The following is a 23,896-nucleotide window of genomic DNA, read 5'->3' as shown; positions in this document are numbered from 1 at the left end:
CGGCGTCACCCAGCTCCGGATCAGCCCCCGAGATGGGGGTGAACAGGCAGACAGCCCAGAGACCGTGGCTCAAGGGCCAGATCCCCTCCAGCCCCGCAGCTCCGGGGCTGCTTCAACACCCTTTGGACCCGGTGGTAACTCCAGCCCCAGTAAACCCCAGCGAACCTCCAGTTCCCATTTTGCGGCGTTTCGAGCGGGTGCAAAAGAGCGAAGCCCCCACCCGCCGGCGCTGCCGCCTCCCCGTGTCCCTCCATGCACATCCCGGGCCCCGACGGGCGAGCAGCCCGGCACAGCTCCCAGAAACGCTGCGTTCTGGGGTATTTCACAAAGGTCACCGTCCCACCCGCTGCGGCGCGGTGAGACCGGGACCGGCGAAAGGCTGGGGCTGGGCCGTGCTGCCGGCAGCCCCACGGGACCCTGCGCAGTCCCCGGGTCTCACCCCCGCGGCACTGCCTGAGCCCGAAGCCTTTTTGTTTTTAAGGGAGAAAAGCTGCCCAGGAAAGGGGGAGAAGTACTGTTTTCAAAATGCTCTGTTATTTTATGAGCTGGGAGGGAAAAAAAAAAATCACATAGGGGATGGATGGAGGCAGCAAAGGCATGTGAATTCCCCTTTCTAAGTGAAAAAAAGGAGGGGATGAAAGGGGGAAAGAGAAGACAATCTTTTTGTCCAGCTTTCGGACAGAAATGCTGAGCAGACAATAAAATTGTTCCTGTTTGAAAACCAAAGCTTCAGTTTCGCCCAGCGACAAACCAAAACACCTCGGGGTGGGATCTGCCCCGAGAGCAGCAGTGAAACCTCCCTGATGTGGGGGGGGACGGGGACGACCCCCTGGGACCCCTCGATTTTGAACTGATGTTAGTTGGGCTGGTGCAAGCTGCCACGCAAAGGCGGCGGGTGGCTGGTGGAGCTGCTCCCACCTCCCTGGAAGGATCTCGGAGGACGTGCAGGGATGGCTCCCAGTGACTACGCTGGATATCTGCTCGGCAGCCCCTGTGCCACAGCCAGTCTTTGCTAATACCCCCAAATATATACATATTCCCATATATACGTATCTATGAACCACCAAATATACGTATATCCTCGTGTATTTATCCCCCCCAATATATACAACCCCATATATATACACACACACACATGCATATCCTTGACTACATCATATATACATGTAACACCCCCAAATAAATAACCCCCGTGAGCCGGTGGAGGGAGGGCCTCAGGCAAAACCCATCCTCGCCGCGCGCAGAAGCCTGGAAGATGCTAAATCACTCAGACGAGCTCCCAGCCCCATTATTAGGTCAATCACCAGCCAATTAAGCTGCCGGCGTGAGCTCGCCTCGCTACCTCGGCAAAGGAAAGCTGCGCCGCGGCCGGTTCGGCTCGGGGTGCCGGCGGCCCCGGGGTACCCCCAGGGCCACTGCTACGGGGATGTCCAAGCACACAGGGAGAGAGCCGGGGGGAAGGAGGGGAGTTGGAGGGGGGAAATCGCCCGCTTTGGGGCTCCTCCGGGCCAAAGCGGAGCCGAAGGAGCCAAGAGGGAGGCGCAGATTGCGGAGGGGAAGAGCAGCCAACCGCAATCTCTCCTTCCTCTTTTTTCATGTTTCCTCTAGCAACGGGCTCGGGGCCGCAAACATTTGGGTGCCAAACCCAAACTACACCCCCCCCAAGCTCCTGACCCGGCTCGCCGCTCCTTTGCCAGGCGCTTGCGGATCCCCATCCCAAACTGGGGTGACTCCAGAGCCAGTTCCCGGGGCTCTGCCATGTCTGTCTCAGGGGGGTCCCGGCACGAGCAAGGATCACCCCTGGCATTAGCCAAAATAAAAAAGGGCTTTCTCCATTTCTCCAGCCCATGAAACTAGGCCTCCAGTTTGCACCAGCCACTGGGAATATCCCCAGGGCTTAATTAGGCCTGATGAGTCTTTTACGTTTGGGTTTCCTCTGGCTTGCCACCAAGAGGTGGGAAGGGACAAAGTGGGAGAGATCCCACTCCAGGCAGGAGTGCTGGGCAAGGACAGGCTGGCGGTTAAACGCAGCAAGAAACCGCAGCTCCCAACCGCCCATCGTGCCGGATCCTGCGCCCGAGAGTCACGCTGCCGGCGCAGCGACCGGCGCTGCAGAAAGGGAGGTGGGAGGAAGGAGGGTGGGAGCCAGGAGGGAAAAATCCACCTCCAGCAGCACAACACGCTTGGCTGCCCAGCATGACGGTGCCCGGATGAGCGACGGCACAAGCCGGCCGTGCCGAGGACGCGGGCACGCCACGCAGAAGGTGCAACCACCGCCGCTGCTCCTCCAACACCTGCACGCGGATGGGTTGAAGGTGCCCCCAGCTCGAGGCAGGGTGGGAGCCTCATTTCCCTGCTCCTCCAGGTCACCTTGCAGAGGCTTTGCCCCCACAAAGGGTCCCAGCGCGGGCGCCGTGCCCAAATCCAGCCCCTGGAGCTGGATGGCCGCTCTCCGTCCCCGCCGAGCCGTGCTCCAGGAAAGGTCACGGCGGCCGAGCGCGTGGCACAGCCGCCGCCACAGGTGTTGCAACAGCGGCCACCGGCCCTGCCAGGACTTGGGGGACATGGAGGGGGGGCCGGGGGGGTGGGGAGATGGTGGTGGTGGTGTGTGTACGACCGTTGGAGCTGCCGAGTTTCGCTCTCGCCGGCTGAGTTCCCCCTTGGGTGGCGGAGATGCAGAACCGAAACCTCCAGCTGTATGGACGCGGGTGGGTGGGGGCGGGCGGGGGGCGCAGGAGGGCTGGGGACTGGCACGGGTTTCGGAGCAAAGCCACACACTGGGCCACGCTGGTGACCAAAGGATGGGGGCAGGGGGGACTGGGAGAAACACGGGACGAGGGACGGACACAGGGGTCTCTGCTGGCTTGCAGCACCCACCCTGCTTCTGCCCTCTCCGCACAGCTGGGCCACCCGTCCCCTTGCACCCAGCACATCTGGCAGGAGCACAAACACTCCTCGGCGTGCGGGTGCCTACACCTGGGCAGGCTCTGGTTCGCACATCCCCCCGCCCCAAGAGCCCGTGCAGGGGCTGCCGCAGGACACCCCCGCGCAGCAGCCGAGTGCCAATCGGCAGGACGACGACTGCCCACGTGGGGTGGTCCCACCGCCTCGCAGCACCTCCCGGAGCGGGGAAACTGAGGCACGGAGAGGGGAAGCAAAGAGCAGAGCTGGAAACACAAACATCCCCCTGCTCAAACCCTGATTACCTCCCCCGGAGCAAGCCACTCACCTCCCTCCTTAGCCATCCTGCTCACCCACCAGCACCAGGAGGACCCCGAGCCTAAAACAACCCCAAAACCCCTGAGGCCATCACAGGGGCTCCCATGAGAGCCCAGGGATGCCAAGATGCGGGCGCCCTGCACCCCAAGCCCCCAGCTCTTGCCCTGGTGACGGAGGCAGTTCTTCGGGCCACATTGCCACCTGCTGGCACCGGCCCCGGGGCCTGATGGCACCAGCTAACCCGGCACCGGGCGGGTGAGCGGGGGTACGGGTATGGGTACAACCGGCCGCTGCCACCTTCGATCGCAGCAGCCGCTGCTCGCTTTCCTTAAACTGATTTTATCCGACTTCACGGCAGCCTGGGATGGCGCACGGGCAAACCCATCGCGGAGGTGCCAAGAGGGGCTGCGGGTGCCCCCACCCTGCTCGCATCCCCCGGGGGCATCGCACGGAAGGCCCCAGTGCTGCTCCAGGGATGCGGGAGGCTTTCCAGCAGCAGCGACACCTACTCCGGATTTGCAATTCCAGCTCCTGCCAGCATTTCCAAGGCAGAGGTAAAGCAGACCACGAGCCCTTTTGCCCCCCAGACTCCCCCTAAGCCCTCCTGACTCCCCCACCAACCCCTCCTGTCCACTGCTGGCTTTCCCAAACCCACAGATCCAATTCTCACTCATCTTTCAAGCCATGCTCTCCTTTCCGTGGCACAGCAGGGACAGATCCTCTGCCACTGTTTTTGCAGCGCTTGACATCCACGTAAAACCCCACGTGAGGCACGGAGGGGGCTGCAAATCCCACCAGCACACACACCAACGTACACCGGCGATTCACCCCCGACACACCGTGGTCGCCGACCGTCGCGGCTGTCCACGGATGACAAGAGGAAAATCAACAGTGAGTTTGGTTCTTCAACACACACGTTGGCACGCACACCGATGTCTCTGGAGGGCGGCGGGTCCGGCAGCCGTGCCCTGCCAGGGGCTCAAGGACCAGGCAGGTGATGTTGGAGGGGACCTTGTCCACAGCCCCATCCCAGCGCGCCAGGGCACGCATCCGCACACGCATCGGCGCGCTTGGGCACCCACCTGCGCCAGGCGGGGCTCGTGCGCTTACAGCAACGACGTGGACCCACGCGAAGGGCTCACGGACCGTGCCAGCAGTCGCTGTGCCCGTGCCTGGCACGGGTAGAACACGTGGGGTCCCGACGAGTGGGTGCCAGCTCCCCTCACCCCCCTCTTTAGGAACGACCCCCGCCGCGGGCAGGTCCCCAAGGACCCCAAAGGAGTTCGCCCAGGCTGACGTTCGCCCCCACCCTGGGCCCGGGAGCCCGGCCGGGCTGGGTGCCCCCGTGCCCGCCAGCATCGAGGCCGGCTGGCCGCCACAGCCCCAGCCCTGCCAGGCAGGTCCAAACTCCAGGGCCACCGGCGAGGCGTGGTGAGCCGGGGCTGTGCACCAGCGCACACCAGCGCCGGGCGGCAGGGAGGGTGGGAGGAAATCATAATAATTAAGAGCAAAGCCCAGGCCCCTCACCGCCGTGCTCTGCTGTCGCCTGAGTCAGCAGCCGCCAGCCCCGCGGACGTTTTGCATCGCCGCAGCCTTCCCCGGGCAGCTCAGGCTGCCACCGACGGCTCAGCCCTGTCTTTCTCCCCATGGAAACCAAACAAACACGTTCACCCAAGTCCAAAACCTCCAGCCCATCCATCTCCCAGCCCTGACAAACGGTGGCAGGTCCTAAGTCACCTCTCGGCTGCAATTAGGTGACGCGTTGGGGTGGTGGAGGGCTTTCCCAGGGTGGGCCGGGGAAGGGGAGAGCGGCTGCCGGCCGGCCTCCCCCCAAAACCCCGTGCAAACGCAGAGGGAGGAGGGGGGCATTCGCTAGGAAAGGGGAGCAGGCAATCCGCCGCATGCCCTCGCTGCTGACCCCCACCCCAGGGCATGGGGACCGCGTCCGTGCCGGCAAACCCCAGCCCAGCTCTGTGGCCCCCGCTGGAAGCCGAGAGCTTTTTTTAAACCTGCTTATAAGGGCGACTTGCAAACAAGAAAGAAAAAAGCCCTCCTTGTGCGGAGGAGAGATGGCTTTGTGATCCAGCACGGGACGCCTGGGAGACTTGCATGTAATTCTGGGTCGTGCTACAGACCCTCCTGTGTGTCCTGAGCTAAGCTGGCCACGGCCAGGGCTGCCGCCGCTGCCTTCCAGGCGCCCAGCACCTTTCAACAACCCCTCCTCGCCTTGCTCCCGCAGCACCCAGCCCGCCAGTGCCACCAGCACCCACCGTCGCTTCCAGCTGAAAGCCCTGCAAGGGGCTGGAAAACCAGCCGCGACACGCGCGGGAGCCGGGGCTGCTCGTCCCCGAGAAGCAAAAAGGGGGTTCATTCCAAATCGGTGTGCAAAGCCCGAGCCCTCGTGCAAAGCCCAATCCCTCGTGCAAAGCCCAATCCCTCGTGCAAACTCCTTGGGCTGAAAGGCAAAGCGCTGCTCCCGCGGCCGAGCGCGGCTCCGCGCCGGCTGCAAAGCCAAGGTCGCATCCGGAAAAGCGGGAGCTTCCGCAACCCCGGCAGCCTCCGAAAACCCAGCGGGGGAAAATCCCAAGCCGGAGAATAAAAATCATCCCTGGGGTTACCCAAATCTACAGGTTGAAGCCCCAAAAACCCTTGCATCCTTGGCGAATCTCTGCGGGGAGGGCACCTGCTCCCCAAACTTCAGATCCACTTTTTTTTTTTTAATAACATTAAAAAAAAAAAAAAAAAAAGATTAAAATATTTCTCTCCGGCGAGGTGCAGAGAAACACTTGCACATTCGGTGCCGTCGTCAGCAACTCCTACACCACCCCCCCACGTACGCCGCTGCGAGGGGAAAGCAGAAGGGGGATTTTATAGGCACATACAGAGAAAAAGAAAAAAAAAAAGCTTTGTGTAATTTGGTGAACCAGGCAAGCGAGTGGCACAAATCCGTAGGAAACTGCCCTGCTGCTCCCCAGATAACTCGGTCCCCCGTGGTGGGGCAATGAAACCTCCGCCGTCGGTGCAAGCATCACCTCCCGGCACCGATCTCTGCTGGATCCGCCCCAATGACCCATGGAAAAATCCCAAATCCCAAATGCAACCCCCAGTATGAACATGCGGGAAACGCAAGAAAAAAAAAAAAAGAAAAAGCGGTGTTTTATCAAGTCTTGTTACTGCTGGGAAAACTCTCGGCGCTGCAAAAAGGGGACCTGGCAGCGGCACCGTGGACTTCAACATCTTTGGTGCTTTTTCCCCTTAAAATCCCTGTCCTGTAATTTAACACGAAAATCACAGCGTTCGGATTTAAAAGGGAGGGAAGCGAAGAAGCTCCCTGGCCTAGGAGCCAATTAAAACAAACGGAGAGTGTTTTGCTTTTTTAATCTCATGATTTTTTTTAGCTAATCCCTCCATTGGAAAGGGAAGACCGGCCCGCCGGTGGGATGCTGCTGGGGGTTACAGCACGTGCGGAGTCCTGGCCGGGACGGCAGCTTGAGCCCTCGCTCTCCGTTCCTGTCCTTTCTGACCGTATTTATCCTGACTTTTTCTCAGAATTACTGTGCGGGAGCAGAGAAACAATAGCAGAGCTTTGGGAAACTTTTGAAGAGGGGATTTTGCTGTATTTCTCTCTTTTTTATGAAGAGGGGAGTTTTCTATTTTAAAAATACTCTTTTCACTTTGAGTTTTTTTACTGTTTGCACGGGAGGCTTCAGGGGCAGGAAAACCCTCCCCACCCCCAGCCGACCCCTCTGCTCCCGTTCGCTTTGCCCCTTCTCAGGGGAAGAGCGGGGTCCTATGCCTCACCTGCCTGGAGATCACAGAATCATTTAGGTTGGTAAAAGGTGTTTGAGATCATCAAGATCATGTTTTTCCAGCTGCAAAGGGAGCCCTGCCCCTGGGAAATTCATAAAAATGTGAAGTTTTAGCAGTGGAAGGGACCACAAACACCCAGGAATGGGGTTTGTTTCCTCCTCCAGCCCTGGGCGAGACCTCGCATGGGACGCAAGAAGGGGAAAACACGAGCCAGTAGCCCAGGAGAAGAAGGGGCTCTCCTCGCCCCCCACCACCAGGGCAGGCGCCCGTTTGGACCTCTTTGCCGATCCAGACGGACTCATCCATCCCCCCAAGCAAGACGAGAGCCGGAGGAGGGAGGAGGCCGTCGGATGCCATGCCCAGAGCCCATAAATTACAGCAGGGAAATGAGTTGCATTTGCCCTATTTCTTATCTGCTTGGAAATTGCGCTGCTTTCCCAGCTGCAAAGCCAGCTCCGTTCCCAAGAATTTCAGCAAAGCCATGACCTCTTTCCAGGATCGTACAGTATATGGTGGCGGGGAGCCAGGGCTAATTATAGGCACAGGAAAAGGGGAGAGAGGCGTTTGGAAAAGCTCTACCTTCCCAGCGGTGGCGGCGCGGCCCCGACAGAGCCCCCACGGTGGGAGCACCCCAAAGGGCCGCGAAACCCAAGACCCGGCGCTCCTGGACACGGCTATTCCCCTTTTCTGGAAGGCTAAAAGCCGGCACAAATCACGGCTCACGAGGCTCCCCGATCCCTGCGTGCTCTGGCACAGAAGGGAAACCCCACGGGGGGAGCGGGACCCGCCGCTGCGCCGGCACGGGCCGAGCGTTGGCACGAGGGCCGCACCGCCCGCAGAAATAAATGCGGCAAGAACCAAAGTCGCTCAGCCCTACATGGGGAACCTGAGCGCTCGGGGTTCCCCGCGGAGACCCCGTCCCCTACAGCCGAGCGCCGCCACGAGCCCCTCACCGTCCCCTCGCGCCCCCGCAGCTGCCGAAAGAGCGCAACCTGAAGGCAAATAAATGCACATTAAACTTTAAACGCCGGCGAACGCTCTCAAGCCAGCCACGTGCAGTTTTAGAGCCTGGTTCGTTTTCATTTGCTGGGCAATGTCAGAGGAGTCACCTCCCTTCTCCCGCAGAAGCGGACGAGGACACGTTATATACGTGCCCGCGAGACCTTCCGGCAACGGGAAGGCTGGACCCGAAAGCACTAAAACAGGCAGCAATTTTTTAGCCACCAAGCTCCTCTTCCAAACCACGTTTCTACACCAAAATAAAAACAGGGAAGATAAAAATCCCACCTAATCTTTTTTTGAGGGGGGGAAAGAAAAAAAATAAGCCAGGAACCCTCTCACTTGCCGCAATGGCTTTCATTTTCCACCAAATAAAACTGAGTCTCAACTCTGGCTGCTCGCTTATCCTCCTCTATGCTCGCTTCCTTGTTTGCCTGCGCATGTGGGAATGTGTGGGCGTGCGGTTTTTGTTTTGCTTCTTGCAATCATTCTGCAGACCATCTCCTGATGCCTTGCAGATCGCAGCCTGCAAGGCAAGCGTGCTTAGCCCCGCTCGATTATCTGCCGAGACAGACTTTCCACCTCGCTGGCTTTAGGCTCATGGGAGGCAGCTCTCCTCCTCCAAACCAGCTTCAAAACACGGGGCTTGCAGGTATCCCGAGCCCCGGGGTGCTGCAGAGCCGTCGCCATCGCCCAGTCACCCCAAGGAGGTCCCTGCGTATGGGGGAAGGATGCAAAAGCTGGGTGCTGGGCCGGGGAGCCGGTGGCACGGAGCAGCAGGGCACCAGCTCCAGCCTCCCAGTGGGAAAGCGGCCGCTCGCTAAGGGAAGGAATCTGCCCGCGACACGCCGGGTCCAAGCGATGCCCTTTTTAAGGCTCCTGCGGGAGCGGGAAGGGGGTTAAGCGCACGCTGAGCTCGCCCTCCTCCTGGCATGCCTTTCAGGGTCACCTCCCGCGAGCTCGCTGCATAACCCCGGCTAAAACCTCGCCCTTGGCACCTGCGGCCGCTGCAGAGGGAGCGCCCAGCAACGCTCCTAAGCAAGACCTAGCCTCAGTGCAGGCAAAACCCAGCTCTATTTTACATCGCACCGCCCGCTCCCCGGCACCGATGGGCACGCCGGGCGACGGAGGGGAAGCTAAAACAGAAACCACGTCCCCACGGTCCACTCCAAAAGCACCGGGTCCGCAGGCACCCAGCACCCGCCCCTGCCGTCGCCTGCTCCTCTTGGAGCAGCCAAAGGCGGTGGGGGCGGGAGGGAGCCGCAGGCACCCATCCCCGCTGAGCAGAGCCCACCTCACCCAGGCGCCCGGCGCTGCTGGCACATCTTGGCGGAGCACGTGGCACCGGCAGGGACGACACAGCCCCTTCCCGCCCCGGCTCTGCGGGCGATGCCGCCACGTGCGGCTCTAAGCCCTAACGGGATAACAAGCTCACAATGAGATCCTAATGAAGGATTAGCGAAATACAGTTTAAAGAGATTAAGGCTGGGTGCAGCACTGAAACTTTTTTATTATTATTTTTTTTGAGAGCCTGGCAAAGGTGAGACCCAGATTTCAGCCAACGCGGAGGGAGCCGGTGTTCGCTGCCGGCTCCGGTGCCTCGGGATGGTTTTTCTACCGCAGTCGTGCAAAGAGAGGCCGGGGCTGCAAAAAGGATGAACACAGAAAAAAAAAAAAAAAAAAAAAGCCCCGCTCGTGGCGCCTGAAAGCCCTGCCCTGGCGCTTTAAAAGCGAGCCAGAGGCTTCCTTCATCTCTCCCCTCCCACACCCGTCCCTTCCCATCTGCATCCCAGCTGCACGCGGCACAGGGAGCAATGCTCTCCATCCTGCTCGTAATGACTGTTGATGTTATCCACCCGAGCCGGAGCCTTCCAAGGAGCCCCAGGGAAGCAGGTACTCAACTCTCATTCAGGGAAAGTTATTAATATTAATTTCTTGGCTCTACACAAACAGAGCGAGAAGTCAGCCCTGGCCTCAAAGAACTCGGCGTGACTGCCAGCCCCACGCGCTCCCAAAGGTCAGGAGTCTGGTTCGCCCCCAAATCAAACGATGATGTTTTAAAATAGAAAGCAGCACATCTGGGGTTGCTTTTCGGGTTTTTTTGGCCACTCGTATTTTTTCTGCAACCACAAACACCAGAAACTTTCTCCTCCCGAGAAGGGCAATGTGACTCTCACCTCATCACGGGAATCCAGGAGCTGGGGATTTGCTAAACCAGCCCCAAGACCGGTAACACTGGGGAGCGAACGGGCAAGCGAGGATGAGCCTGTCCCACGGGCAGCGGGGCGACCGCTCAAAACCCACCCCTAATTTCAGCCGAGCCGTCTAAGGCCACGCGACGAAAGGGAGGTGGGGAGGGGATCCAGCAAACATCCCTGTCGAGAGACTACAAAACAAATCAAATGAAGATGTTTGGAGCGGATCCAGATGTTTACTAATGACGCACATGGAGGTATAAATAATTATCCGGTAGGAATTTTGTTCACAGGCAGCTCTCCCTTATCTAATCACATCTCAGCGCGACGCAGCCCCCGTCCCCCGCCCCGCTTAAAAAGTCTTGAGAAAACCAGATTCAAACATTAAAATAAAAGCCCTCACTAGGAGCACCGATTTAATCCCATTAATCACTGGACGCGCGGAGGACCAGAGCCGCCAGGGCTCAGATCTCATCCAGCTCCAGGTGGGAGGATTTTTTGCCCCCCGCCCTCCCCCCCCCCAGGAGCGCTGCTGGAGGGCCAGATCCTGCGCGAGGGTGCGGAGCAGGGCCGGGGAGCCGAACCCTCGCTCCCCACCCTGTGCCCGGTACCGGGTGCGAGTAAGGTGGCACCTGTGGGTAGAGGAGCCGGCTACGGCATCGGCCGGATCCCTCCACACCGGCCGCGAGGAGCTCCCTGGCAGCCCTCGCCCATAAAAAACCAGCTGCTTAAAATACACTCAGGAACAAAAACCTCCCTTGTCCGGCTGCGCGTTACCGACCGGCGCTTCGGAGCCCGGACGCTGCAATTACCTAAAAATACATGGACCACAAACCCCGAGACGCCGAATGGCAGAGGGGGATGAAGACAGCGGTGAAGGCACCCCGGCAGCGCCAAGCCCGGCAAGCCGGCGGGACCGCAGCCGCGAGCGACGGCCTCGCCGGCAAACCCGAGCCGCAGGGTTCGCATACGATGCAAAAAACCAGGTCAAAATAAAAGGCTTTAACAGCTCAAAAAACCCCACCTGAGCTGAGTTTTCCTGGACCATTCGCATCGCCTAACCCACCGGCGCTGCCGTGGGAGGTGCCGGCACGCGGAGCAGCACCGCTGCCCCCCGTGCTGGCAGCCCTCGCCCCGCCGCTCCCCCGCCAGCACCGCCGATGGTTTTCCAAAAATTAAACCAACCCAACCCACCGTAGGCGAGGCCGCGGAGGGTTTCGCAGAGGCCAGAGACGAGCAGTGTTGGAAACTTACTGTAGAAAATTGGCCGCTCGGCTCCGGCTTCTAGTCCCTACTGGTGGGAAAGTCTATAAATCTCTAATAAAGAAAAAAAAAAAAAATCCCTCCCATTTTATTCCTTCTCTCTCCCCCCCTCCAAAGGATTGCGAAACCGAGAGGGCAGCCGGGGCTTGGATCTGCAGCATTTCTGAGTTCCTACGGAGTCTGGGCTCCCTGCCACCAGCAACAGCGGCTCTGGGGGTGTGGAAAAAGGGAGGGGAAAAAAAAAAAGAAGGAGAAAAAAAAAATTAGAAAGAAGAAAAAAAAAAATTAAAGAGAGTCCTGTTTATTTTGGGGGATGAGAGAGAAAACTTGCAATGCACAAACCAGGGCCGGGGAGGGGGGACGCGCTCTGGTGTTCCTGCTCTGTAATAGAAGAGAGTTTAGGTTGAAAAGCCTGGATTTTGGGTGGGAACACTGAGCCCGCAGAGGATGCTCTTTCACGGGGTGTGCGGAGGCGACGAGTGATCTCTACAGAAAGCACAGTACCTCCCGGGGCAGGCGGACCCACGCCGGGGAGCGCCCATGGGTGCTAACGGTGCCCTGCCCCGCCGCGTGTGTCCCCCCCCACCCCGGGGCCGCAGCACAGGGAATTACCGAAGACAGGCTGGAAGAAAAGCCTGCTCCAGCCGTGACCCAGATTCCCCTTCAGCCTGATCCCTCGCTGAAGTCATAATCCTTGGAGGGCTGCTGGTCCTCTCTTTTTTTTTTTTTTGGGAAAAAAAAAAATACATCCCTGAGCGTTGCCATGGCAACAAGGGTGATGCTATAATTTCAGCATTATAGACTTCAGCGCGAGAACAAGAGGGAGAGGAAGGCTGAAATATGGACGAGCCGCACTGGTAATGTATTTAGGGAAAAAGAATAAGGAAAAAAAGGCACAACCAACCAAGGCGTCCCCTGGGCAGGAGGAGCAGGGCGGGCCCGGGGCCGGGGCTCAGCTCCTGCCCCACGCCCGGGTACCCACTCCTGGGCATCGTTTGGGCGGCAGCTTCCCCGGGCGCGGATGCTCCAGACCCCGCGGGGCTTCGGAGGACACGGACTGCCACCCTGCCAGGGCGAGGTGACAACTTTCTCCCTCCTCAACTCCCAGGCAGCCCTTGCGGTACCCGAGGCAGCCCGGAGCAGGAACACCCTATTTCGGGGCAGCCTTAGCTCTGCCCACCACAGCTCAGCAAAACCAACTTTGCAACAATGCGGCTCCAAAAGAGCCCCGAAAGAGCTGCCCAGCTCATTTTTACCAATATTTTCCACCATCTTTCTTTTCCACCTTGCTCTGCCCATGTCAGGTCCCGGTGGCATCCCATCGCCAACGGGGTGCAGGCGTCCCCGAGCTTCTGCCCGGCTCCTAACGAGAAAAAAACCCGCCGCTCCTCTGTGTTTTTGCAAGGCCATGAGATACGTCTGGGTGCTCTTAGCGTGACGCCATCACGGTTCGGCCCCGAAGAGCCCCCGTGCTGGCGTCAGTGAGTTTTCAGACTGGAAGGAGACCTGGGACACCACAGGAGGGATGGACCAGGACCCGAGCCAGAGCCCTGAGGGCTTCAGCCCTCCCAAATCCCAGGAGCCTCAAGCTCTCCTGCAGCCCAGGAACAGGAAAACTGCACGAGCAGAAGCTAAAACAGCTTTAACCGTGTTTCCATCCCACCCTGCGCCCCTTCCCGCCCCATCGCCAGGCACTGAACCGGCACCCGCTGTGACAAAAACTTTCCAAAAGGCGCACAAATAAAAATAAGATCGTACACAAACACCTCTGCCTAAACACAGCCCAACGGCCCGTGACCCCCACCACGAGGGAGCCGAGCTGCCAGCGGGCTCACGGGGTCCCAAAGGAAGCCAGAAAGCCCCGGGGGATGCCTCGCCCCACGCCACGCTCACCCACGCGCCCTTCCAGTGCTCGGCTGCAAGTGGGGAGGTGAGAAAAGGGCGCTCCGGTCCGGTGCACAGCACCTGGCAGAGCGTCCAGCGCTGCTCCAGCCATGCAGCCTGCACCCGCAGCTCCCTCGCCCTGCGAGGCTTGAGAAAAAACCCAACGGCAAAACCCAGGTCACCGGTATTGGGAGGCACGTGGAAATCACCGTCGGACCCGTGCCGGAGCCACGGTGCCTGGACGCAGCTCAGAAAGGCAGCTTGAAGTGGGGGTCGTCGGAGGGCGGCCTGATGCTGGGACAAAAGGGTCTCCCGAGCTCATAAATGCTGGGGGGGGGCAAAAAAATCACGACGCATCATTGCAAAAGCAGGCGCTGCACACCAGCCACGGGACCCCACGCCGGGCCTGGCAACGCTCTTCGGTGCAACAACCCATCGCTACCAGGCTGGGACCAGACCTTCAGAAAAGCTTGTATAACCTCAGAGGGGAGAAAAAAACAAAAAAAATAAATTCAGAGCATTTTGTTCCAGTCCCCAAAAGGGAGCCAAACCCCCAAACCACCAGCCTTAGCATCCGACCTGTCAGCCCTTGAGCCATCAGGGTCGCTTTTAGCAGCCCTGAGCTCCATATTTAGCCTCAAAGGTATTTATCTTTGAGAAACTAAAAACAAAGCTGCATTTGCATAACAAAAAAGACCCCGTTTGCTTGGTACATGTGTAGCATCGCGGGGAGAAGGCATGCAAAGCAGCCTTCCTCCCTCGCCAAGCAGAATGCGCTGAAGGTCACCCGAGCGGATGCTGAGCTCGTGGTGGCTGCTCCTCTCCGCTGGAAAGGACAAGGCAAGAACATCTTCCCTTACGGGAAGCCTCTTCCCGACCTTCCCACTTCCATCTCATCCAGCTGGAGCAGCCCTCTCCGGCACAAAGGCAGGCGTGAAATTCTGCTCGCTAAAAGCACACGCTGGCGTCTGGCCTTCAACTTCAAAGATCAGAGGGCAATTAACAGGTTTTTTCCAAACTCTCTTGATTTGCAACCAGAGCTGGTCTCACCGTTTCCTCTCCTGGGTGCCAGCAGCCGGCCGGAGCGAGGACACGCAGCTCCGTCCCACCGCGGGAGCGGCGGCCGCAGGGGAGCGGGGCCGCGAGGAACCTGACCCTTGGCAGGGTGCAGCGAGGTGCTGCGGCTCAGTCGGGCGCGGCGAGCCCTGCCCCGGCCCTGCTCCTTCGGAGGAGGGAGAGATTGGCCCAAAGGTGGCTCCCACGACACCCCGGGAGCACCCAGGAGCTCACCCCACTGGGACCCCCACCCTCCCGCAGGAGCGGGCAGACGATCCGGCAGCTCCACGCTCACCTGTCCGACACGCCGGGTCGGCACCCGCTGCCGCGGCCGTGCCCGAGGCTCGACCCGGCACCTACGTCATTGTTTTGGGACAAAGTCCCTCTGCGAAGCGGTGCCACCCAACCCCCCATCTCCTCCTTATCTCGGCCCGGCGCACACCGCCACGGCACCAAACCCCTTTCGCCCCGCCGCCGCCCCCACGGCTCGACTCAAGCTCAAAAACCAAAGCGGGGATGACAACGAACCCCGAAAAGCACCGGTGTGCCCAACGCCGCCCCAAAAGACAGATGCTTGCCTCTCCCCCCCTGCAATAAAACGCCAGCTCTGGGGAGAGGATTGATGGAGGGAGCAAGAAGCAGCATACCAGCCACCAGCTGCCACGGGAAGAGGCTTGGCTGCCTTCACCACCAGCATCCTGCTCCAACCATTTGTTCTGCTTCTATTTTAGAAGGCGATGGGGTTCGGCGCTACGCGGCTCCCAACCTCCCCGCCGCCGAGCGAGCGACAGATTTCTGCAAAGAGGTAGCGCCGGCTCCGCTCCCCATCTTGGCAGCGGCATCCGCGCGGGGCCGAAGATATTTTTGAACGAGCGAGTCGAGAGGTGCTAGTTTTCCCGGCGGCTCGTTGCCGGCGCGTGGGAAGGACGGCCGTGCCGAGTCAGGCAAGGTTGGGGATGGATCCATGATTGATCCCTGCGCCTGAAACCCAAGCGATGGGGCACTGAGTCCCCATAAGCCACGCAGAGCGAGATGGCCAGCGGCGCATCGAGCTCCCTGCGACACCATCACCCAAGAGAAGAGGCTGGAGAGCAGCCTGGCTCCTGCCGCGCCCCAACCGCCTCCCGGGAGCCCCCGCACCGCTCCATGCACTCGGAGGAGAGCCCGGCGCGCACACGCTGCCCGCACCATCCCGAGCGCTGCTCCTCGCTGGAAAACCAGACTCCAAACTGCCCCGAGCCCCCGTCCCAGCAAGCCCTGCCTTCGCCCAACTCTTCCACCCCGCTTCCCAGTTATCGAAATAAACTTGCTGCTATCGCAGGGTTTTCTTAAGGGAGACACACACCTCCAGGGAGCTCGTGGTTTATCCCCAGGGATAACCGCGCCCGGAGGCACCTCCTCGCCGCCGCCGCGGCCTCCCCAGCGGTGCGAGCACCGGAGGAGTTGCTCGGTCCGGCACACAAACCCTTTGCTTTCCCCGCATGGGTTTTCCAGCAAGGTCTCAGCCAGCCCGAGCGCCACGTGCCGGGCTCCGCACCCGACAGCGCGGGCGCCTCGGCCAGCGGATGCCGCCAAAAATCAAAGCTCCCTTCGGCACAATTTTAAAGGGCAAAATTGCCCCCGACACTGCCTGGCAAGGAGACGGTGGCAGCCGGCAGAGTCAGGCTCCGGCAACACCGGGTTTTTAACAAGCTGCGGGTTCTTCGGCCGCTCCAACGTGCCTCGTCCAGCCGGGCGGCACCAGGGTCCCCTCCCGGGCGAGGCGACGCAGAGCCCAGAGCCGCCGCGGGTGCCGCAGGACACCGCACCCCGGGGACAGCCACGGTCCCCAACCACTCATGCTCAGGCAAGACGGGTTGTTCCTCCCAAGGCTGGAAACTCACTCACATGCTGGCAAGAAACCTGCAGGTACCAGCTCCGCCGGGACATTTATCACGATATTTAGACACCGCGTGACAGCTCAGACCCCACCTACGGTTACGCAAACGCACAGCCCCCCTCTGCCTCCGGACCGCCTCAAGATTGATAAAAACCCCACTCATTTCTTTGCAGAAGGTCCTCTCCCACGGACGCCACCACGGGCACCCGTGCCTGGAGCCCGATCCTGGCCGTTCCCCGCCGCAGCCCCTAACCACGCCAGTTCTGCTCCCAGGAGAAGATGCTCTTGGCGCAGATCACCGTGGCCTGGGGCTGCGGGACAGGACGGTCTCGGTGACTGCGCTGGTGAAAAAAAAAAATGTCTGGCGGGTCAAAATAACTCGTCCACTTTTTTTTTTTTACTTTTTTTCCTTCCCTGTTGCTGGAAACTCCTGCTCTGGCACCATGTCTCAAGGTTACTGCTTGAGGTAGGGGGAGGATTTCAGGTTTTACAACTGAAAAATTCCAGACAGAAACCCAGAAACGTTGCCAGATTTTACTAAACAGAGGTCCTTCGTCCAATTTATATGATTTATTCAACTTATTTCATTTTTTTTAAGCTTGATGCAGCACATTTTAAGTAAACCCCGGTTTTTTCAGCTCCCCAAAATTTTGACTGCTCCAATAGAAAACCGCCACTGACACCGGGAACATTTTCCATTCTCAATTTCTTTCTTTGAGGAAAACCAAACAAATCTGACCCCACATATTTTCCCCACCTGCACGACACGGGATGTGCTCCTGGTATTTGTTTCTGCGGCGCCTAGCAGATTTTCACTAAAGTCTTCCAATAATTGGAAAGGAAAAATTGTCTTTTTTTTTTTCTTTTTAACAAAAAGTTTCATCTTAAAAAAATAAAAAAACTAAAAAGATGCTTTCCAAAGGGATGGAGAAAAGTCACATTGTTCCAAAAGGCACTTTCATTTCAAAAGGAAGATGAAAACTTTCAACCAGGGCTATTTATAACCGCTGCTTATATCCATCAATAACACCTTCCACCGCACAAGCTCCACTGCATCCTCCTGGGCAGGTACCACCCTGCCGCCAGCCCCCCCCCGCCGGCGCAGGATCCGGCCTCGCAGGTGATGCAAATAATCCCCCCTGTTGCCAGGGGGGGAGGAGGAGGAGGAGGAGGAGGAGGAATCCCTTCGCTACCTTCTCAGATGAGCCTACAGGAGGTGACCCCTCTGCAGCCCTGGGGTGGGCTCAGGTCAGGGACCCGGCCCCACAGGCAGGCGCTGCCTCCCAAATCTCTCTACTATATTTTTGGGCTTGAAATAAAAAAGAAGGCGAAAATTAATAGAAAAAGAAAAATCAGGGCCCACGGCTTCGCCCTGCCTCCTTCCCAAAAAAGGCTGATGTGGCAGCAGCGCCGCAGGGGGAGGTCGCCCTTCCCCACGGCACCCGGCCCCCCAGCATCCCGAGCACCCCAGCTGGGGTGCGATCGGAGGCACCTCCTCCTGGAAGGAGTTTTTGGGGTTGCGCCGGCTGCTTGCTGGAAGCTGTTTGAAGTTCTGGGAAGAGAAACGATTCCTCCTCCTCTTCCTCCCTGTCCAGAAATAGGTCATTTAATTACCACCTTTCCAACCCCAAAACACCACTGACTCCAGGCAGGAGGTAGGAGCGCTTCAGCCCCGCGCCGGCTCATGCCCAGCAGCAGCCAAAGACACCACAGCACGGCTTTGACCTTGAGACGTTTGTGCCAGCAGAACGCGGGCATGGGGGCAACGTCAGCCCCCCCAACGGACGGCGAGGACTCACTCCCCTCTTCTGGATTTCAATTCAGTTCAGCTAAAGCAAGGAGGGTCGGGAACACGGGGGCTGCTGAGCCCCTCCATGCACAACCACCAGGCACCGGCTCCGGGAAACCAAGGGCTAATTGCAGGTTGTGAAATAATACGTGTCCTGCTCGGCATGGAGCGAAACGTGCGGCCCCGGCGCGGTCTGGTCCGGCTGCTTCGGGATGGGACACCGCGGTGGCTCCTGGGCGGTGGCCGGAGCCTGACACATCCCGGCGCGGGCATCATCCTGCCCCACCAGCTCATCCTCACCGCGCGCACCAAGACACCCGCCCCGGCACCGCTCCTGCCTACCCGGGCTTTGCTTTCGGCAGGCCGGGGAGCAGCGGCACCGCTTGCCTGTGTCCGCAGGGACTGGAATGGCACAAAGCTTTAACAGCACCCAGCATCAGGAACCGGCCCCGGCGGCTGCTCCGGCATCCCAGCGCTCACCACAGCCAGGACCCCTCGCCAGGACTGGACCCCTCGCCGCGACACGGACCCTGACAGCCCCGCCACCATCGCATGCGCCTCGTCTCATCCATACCTACAGCCCTGCTTTTATATAGGGGAAGAGGCTCACCTACAGCTCGTGAGACAGCAGCCAGGGAATTGGGGTGTTCCTGCTGCATCCCCCCAGCCTGGGCGTGAACCACGCTAAAACGGGCTGAGCTTCACCAAAAAACTCACCCCGTGCAGCTCAGGGCATCATTTTAGCCACCATTTAAGAGAAAGCAAATGTACAACCAACCCCCCTCCAAAAATAAATCCCTCTGAATTGATTTCCCACGTATTTAACAAGCCCTCACTCCACGTGGGCACTTTTTTTATTATTTTTTAAAGGATGCGAGCCCTTGCCCGCTTTTCAAGCGGCGGGGAGCTCCAGCAGGGAGACACCAGGAGCGAGGGAAAAGGAAGAATTAAAGAAAAACCACAAGCAAACCAAACTGGAGTGCGAGATGAAAAGCGACAGATCTGTGGAGGTAGAGCTGCTGGCAGGCAGACGGCTAGATCCATCTTGAAAGCAAAAGCAAACTGCTGCTCAAACAAGGCAGAGGGAAAAACCTAGAGGTCTTCCGGCACTGCCTAAGCTCTGATCAAACAAAATGATTAACAAATTTCAGCTTTTTATTGAAAGCTTCTCTAATTAGAGGGAAAAATGGAAAGAAAAGTAGGCAAAAGAGATAAAAACCCACAACACTGAGAGGCGCATTGGATGGTGAAGGAATAAATACCGTCTCAGGGAGGCGAGGGGCTGATGCATCCCATAGTCCTGCTGTCACAGGGCGGGCAAGCGCGGCCGGGGGCACCCAGCTCCCACCCCACGGCACCCGGCACAGAGGCGGCTTTCTGCGCCTCCCCTCCCTTCTTCCCCAACCCTCCTCCTCCTCCTCCTCCTCCTCCCTGCCCCTGCTCTGACTCACTTGCTTTTCGCTCACCGCGTCTGGCTCAGCGGCAGAGCCGTACCTTCCCGGGGGCAGGACTGTCATTTGCAATAGAGTCACCTCTGAACTCCGGACGGCTCAGCCTCTAGAAACTGCCAAAATAACTATAAAAATAAGAAAGAGTCCCTGGCCTGAGGAGCTCGCCCTCCGAACAGATGGGACGGCTACGGGGCGAGGCAGAGGGGATATTTTTAGCTCTGGTTGCAGATGGGGAAGTCCGGCACGGCGTCTGCACGGCAGCCCCCGCTGCTGCCCGCGCTTGCTCGGCTCGGGCCACCTCTGGGTGCGCTCCCAGGTATTAACGGGATTTAATGGGATGCTGCCTGCTCACTTCCCAAGCCTCCGGCATCGCCTGGCCAGGGCCGGCTCGCACCGCTGCGGCTCTGCACAGCATCTCCGCCGGCACCGGGCTGCCAGGGGCAGCCAGCAGGGCGGCAGCGGTCCGGCGATGCGGGGGCGATGCCAACGACACACGTCCCTCACCCCCTTTCCCAAAGAAGGCGCTGTAAAACGGCCGCAGCCCTGCAGTCCGTCGTGGCAGGGGTACGCCGAGCAGCGTCCCATGGCAGGTCCCTCCTGGCATGCTCCGAGCAAGGCCGGCCTGACCCCTGGAAACGCTCTAGCTTGGAAAAAAAACGAGGGAAAAGCAATTCCTGCCCCTCACCACTGATGCTTTTTTAGGTTTAAATGACTTGCCCAGGGTCAGAGTGGCAGAGCCTGTACCTGAGCCCTCCTCTCACGGCCAAAGCCCTCCTGGGCCTTCGGGATGAGGCGGGTGGCATCACCCCCCACCCTTGCTTTCATCCTTCCTCCGCGAGCCAGGGCCTGCACCAGCATCGACACCTCCCTGCCAGGCAGCTGCCAGCGGCAGCTCCCGGCACGCGCCAGCACCGCGGCAGCTGGGTCCCGCTCCCGTACTTTTCCGACACTTTCGGCTTTGTTCTCCTTCGCACAAAGCCTCTGTTACGCTGCCCTGGCAGCATGGAGGGACCTCAAAGTGGATGTGGTTTATGACCATATTTAGGCTCCTTTACGTTGCCAGAGTCACAGTAAAGGGCTGCGGCATTAAATGAGAATCAGACCCCACTTGTTTCACTTGGCAGCCTGGGAAAAATCCACCCCGGGCGACTCCGGCACCGTCCGCGCCTCCACCCTGCCCGCTCGGGGACAGGATAAAATAGCAACAGCCCTTTCCAGCTCCACAGTTGCACTTCCAAAGCAGAGCCGAGAGCCCCACACCAGCGAGAAGGGGGGGATTAAACAAATTAAACAGCATCCCACCCCACCCCCACCCCGAGAGCAACACCGAAGCGTGGGGAAGCAAAGGGACTTGCCCAAGGTCACCCGCTGCCAGAGCCGGCACTTCCCAAGGTCCCCAGAGCCCCCCAGCAGGACCGAGTACACACAGGGACGCGACTGCCTGGCACGAGGAGCCCCCAAGCTGGTTTGTACTGGGGGGGGGGGGTGTGCCGGGGCAGGAGCGGACGCGCCGAGCCACCAGCTGCGGGACCTAACGACCCTTCAACACGAGCACGCGAAATCCCTGCCGCGGCGGAGGCGACGGCGCTTTTCCACCGCGCTGGCAGCACCGGCGAAACCCGAGCAGCGGCCCCCACCGCTCTGGGGACATCGTCCACCTGCTCCAAGCCGAGCACAAGTGCGGATGCCTCCGCCTGGCAAAGCCACGACAACTGCAGGGGCTGAAGGGCAAGGCGGGGGTGGGGGGAGGAAAGGGGAAGCCATGAGGCCTGTCCAGAGGTCCGTGACCTTCAGGAGCCCACGAGCAGCAATCCCGAGGGCAGGGCAGCAGCTCACTTTGAGCTCCCAAGGGACACGGGGCAGCCCCAGCGCTCCCCAGGTTAGGGCCACCGGCACCAAACCGGCCCAGGGGAGGAAGGAAAATAACCAGAATAAACCTTACCGACACTCAAAATCCACAGCCCCTCGCCTGGATGGTGGGACGCAGCGGCCGCGGCACAGCCCCGTCCCCGTCCCCAGCGAGGTTTCGGACTGGCCGTCCTGGGACAGCGGTTTAAGAGCACCCACCTCGGCAGAACAACACCAGCCTGAAAATCCACGCGGGGCAACGTGCTGCGGGAGAAAAGGCTTTGGAGGGGCAGGATCGGGCCCTCCCCGGCGGCGGGGGGGCAGGCAGAGGCAGCGTGCCGAGGCGCTGGGGGAATTTGCACCGGCAGCGCTCCACGTACCCCGTGTTCTGCTTCCCTGCCCAGACCCCTGCCCGCGGGTGGGGGGGAAACGTCACCCACCAAAAACGCACGGCAGCTCCCGACAGCCGGGAAGGACGAGGAGTGGGCGGGGGGGGACGGACAGACACCCCAGCTCGTGGCCCCGTGTGTGCGTGCACACGCGTGTGTCTGGCTGGGCGTTTGCTGCTCTTGTGCGGGGGGAAAAGAAAATAAATTAAATTAAAAAAATAAAAGCTAACAACAAAGCCGAGGGGGCGAGCTGCTGGGAAGGAGATGAGCCGCTGGCAAACAGGCGTTACAGATGTTAAATGGCACCCAGATGCCGGGACGCCCCGTGCACCGCATCGCGCAGCCCCTCGCCGCCTCGTACCACCGAGCTGAGGAAAGGTGTGGGGTCGTGGGGAGGCTGGGGTCGTGGGGAGGCTGGGTTTGTGGGGAGGCCATGGCGGCGGTACCGGTGGCATCGCCCCCAACCATGGCACGTCGCTCTGGCCGCTGTCAAATGGCAGCCGCGGCGCTGTGCCCCCACCGCCGGCCCGGAGGAACAAACAATCACAGCTGTCAGCTCCGGAGCCGGCACCCGGCCAAGTCATTGAAGCTCCAGGACTCGATTTACCGCCGGCTCTCCGAAAAGCTGCTCTTGCCAATCAAACCACAGCCCCCCCACCCACCCACCCACCCCAGGGCACCAGCACCCCGAGCCTCGCTGGTGGCCCCCCACCCCGGCGGTTCCCCCACAGCGCCCTTATCGTCACCCCGTGCCCCACCAGGGAGGGCACCCACGCACACCCGCTCTCCCCAAAAGCTGCTGGGCCCCGCTTCTCGCTCCCGCAAGGCCGCGGTGTCGCAGCGGGGCTCGGGGGCTGCCACCCCGGGGGTCCCAGGGGGACGGAACCCCGGAGCGCGGCGAGCACCCGCCTGCCCCCACCCCGCCGGCAGCACCCAGCGGGCAGGGGACCCCGTCCCCTCGCGTGGCACCCCAGCCCCTCCGCACCCCGCATCCCACCCGCGCCCCCCTCCCCATCCCGCCCCTCTCACCTGTCCCCCGCAGCGCCCAGGCCGAGGCGACACTTCTTCCCCTTCCTCCCCCTCCCTCCTCCTTCACCTCTGCACCATTTTGGTGACGGTTTGTTTTGAAGCAGCGGCGGCGGCGGGGGGGAAGGGGGGTGGCGGGGGGTGAGCGGAGGGGGCGGGGGGGGGGGAAGGATGTGCTCGCCCGCCCCCGCCGGCTCCGCGCTCCGGCCGCGCTCCGGCGCCCGTCCCCGCCGCCTCGGGGCGGCACCGCGCAGCGGGGGGCAGGGAGCCCCCCCCCCAAAAAAAAAAAAAACCAAAACCCCACACTCACAGACGGAACTCCTCGCCCTCCCAAAGGCGGGCGGCACGGCCCGGGGCGGAGGGGCCGTTCTCGGAAGTAACGCCAGAATGGCGAAGATGTTGAAAATAATAATTTTTTTAAAAATCATTTAAAAATAACAATTTAAAAAAAAAAAACACCCCAAACCACATTAACGCACCGTTAAAAGAGCCAGGAGCGCGAGAGAAGGACGGGACCCACCTCTAGCGGGGCGCGGAGCCCAGCCGCCTCCCGGCGCTGCGGCGGAGCCGGCGCGGAGCGACCATGGCCGGGGCCGGCCCAGCCCAGCGTCAGGACGCGGCGCGGCGCAGGGCGCGGGCAGCCAATGGCCGCCGCGGCGCGGAGGAAGCGGAGCGGGGCCGGGGGCCGGGCCGGGGCGGGCGGGGGGAGCGGGGCCTGGGGGGGCCGGGGGCCGGGCCGGGGCGGGCGGGGGGAGCGGGGCCTGGGGGGGCCGGGCCGGGCCGGGCCGGGCCGGGGCGGGCGGGGGGAGCAGGGCCTGGGGGGGCCGGGCCGGGCCGGGGCGGGCGGGCGGGGGGAGCGGGGCCTGGGGGGGCCGGGCCGGGGCGGGCGGGGGGAGCGGGGCCTGGGGGGGCCGGGGGCCGGGCCGGGGCGGGCGGGGGGAGCGGGGCCTGGGGGGGCAGAGCCGGGAGGGGGGAGCGGGGCCGGGGGGGGCAGAGCCGGGCCGGGCGGGGGGAACGGGGCCGGGGGGGCAGGGCCGCGGGGGGGGGAACCGGGGATTGGGGGGGGAGACGGAGGGGGGGGGGGCAGA

The 23,896-nt window shown here is 60.8% G+C and overlaps 1 protein-coding gene across 7 annotated transcripts in view; it reads right to left on the bottom strand.

Moving 5' to 3' along the window:
* Window positions 1-23,489, bottom strand: part of MEF2D (myocyte enhancer factor 2D) — a 78,658-nt gene extending 55,169 nt beyond the window's left edge. For 2 of the 7 annotated variants that reach the window (XM_075075353.1, XM_075075360.1), the window contains exon 1: window positions 23,329-23,487. The gene's annotated coding sequence lies outside the window, so the exon portion shown is untranslated. Of the gene's footprint in view, window positions 1-22,811; window positions 22,831-23,287 lie in introns of those variants that run through there. The other 5 variants (XM_075075362.1, XM_075075364.1, XM_075075354.1 and 2 more) reach the window with 5 other exon arrangements.
* Between the last annotated feature and the right edge of the window lie 407 nt (window positions 23,490-23,896).

This window comes from Phalacrocorax aristotelis, chromosome 25 (assembly GCF_949628215.1).
Source record: "Phalacrocorax aristotelis chromosome 25, bGulAri2.1, whole genome shotgun sequence".
NCBI lineage: Eukaryota > Metazoa > Chordata > Aves > Suliformes > Phalacrocoracidae > Phalacrocorax > Phalacrocorax aristotelis.
Note: the sequence above shows the minus strand (reverse complement) of the source record. Positions and strands in the feature narration are given on the sequence as shown.